The sequence below is a fragment of the Lactuca saligna genome, chromosome 5, assembly GCF_052625555.1.
Source record: "Lactuca saligna cultivar CGN05327 chromosome 5, ASM5262555v1, whole genome shotgun sequence".
NCBI lineage: Eukaryota > Viridiplantae > Streptophyta > Magnoliopsida > Asterales > Asteraceae > Lactuca > Lactuca saligna.
In genome coordinates this window covers 119,576,345-119,577,772 of record NC_136421.1, presented here as the reverse complement: position 1 = coordinate 119,577,772, position 1,428 = coordinate 119,576,345, and positions in this window count along the sequence as shown.

Here is a 1,428-nt window from a genome sequence, read left to right as displayed (position 1 = left end):
TGAGATGTATGAAAAGAACACATCAATTCCAATTGTATGGAAGCTCACTGAGGTAATTTATCTTTTTACTTATCCACACTTAGATGTAGTTTCATTTGTGATTTATGTTTACCTTCTATCACAATTTTAGTGCAACCAAGCTAGTGTATTGGAACGAGCTGAGTGGGCATTATGTAATGAATTGGATCTTTGATTTTGTGTTGAACAGACAACATGGATTTCCGAGCAGAGTAAGTATTTCTTAAAAACTATTTTATTCTAAAGAAAGAAACAAATTGTTTCGTTATTTATTAGTTTTAATTTTATTTTCATATAGTTTGGTACCCTTTGGAATGACAAAACTGCATTTGAGGAAAAGGTGTTGGTTACAACTATTGCTACATGGGCCAGAGAATTTCTGAAAAATTTTATGAATGATGTGATTGTCTAAAAGTGTATATAAGGTTAGTTGTTAATCTTTATAACATCCTACTTCTAGTTTAATGATTGTTCGCTAAATTCAACTTTTTTAAAATGCTAGACAAAAAACTAATTATTTGTTGTGTTTTACTTTTTCAGTGGGGATGAAGGATAGCTGCTCTGTTTTGTTTTTAAGTGAGGTTGGAGGATAGCTACAACGCTTGATTATTGGACAACACTTGGGAAAACAATTTTATTTTTGAATTTATTTATGCAAGTTTTATGTAGTATGAAATGACAAAATCAAGGAGTTTTTAGCAGCACTTAAGCATGTTTTTACCGATGACTATAATGATTGGTTATTTAACATGTTTATAAAAATATAATTTGTTCATCAATGCATAATTTTTTTTTTGTTTTGAATGTGTGCTTTGGATGCAACTATCAGTTTGTGCTTTTTATCAATTGTTTTCTTTATATTATGATTATTTGAATAAAGTTGGCACCATTTGAATTGTTATAAACATGCTTGCTGGTTGTTTTTGCAATATTGAAAAAGACCCGGTTATTTGAATGGAACCGGTCCATATTTAATCTTTATATGGATCGGTTTGTACGGTTGGGCCGTGTCCTAATGTGCGTACATGAATAATTATTAGGCGTTATGTTCCTCTTATATGTCCCGGTTTGATGATCAATTGGGTTCTTTTGTGTTAGATAGGAGCCGGTTTTAAAACCGGGTTCTATTACTTTTTCCACATAGGTCTTGCTGGCTTTAGGACCCGGTTGAAAACCGAGTTATTTAAATGAAATAACCGGGTCCTATAAGCTTTTTTGTAGTAGTGGTAAGTTCCTCAAAGCATACCCCACATAATCCACATAACCATATAGTCCATATCAATCACATAAGCAACATAAGCCATGCATATAAACATATAAGGATGTCATGGAAACCCTCCAAGGTCTTACTCCGGGTGCCACTGGAACCCCCACATGGTCTTAACCCACTGCCATGGGAGCCCCCACATG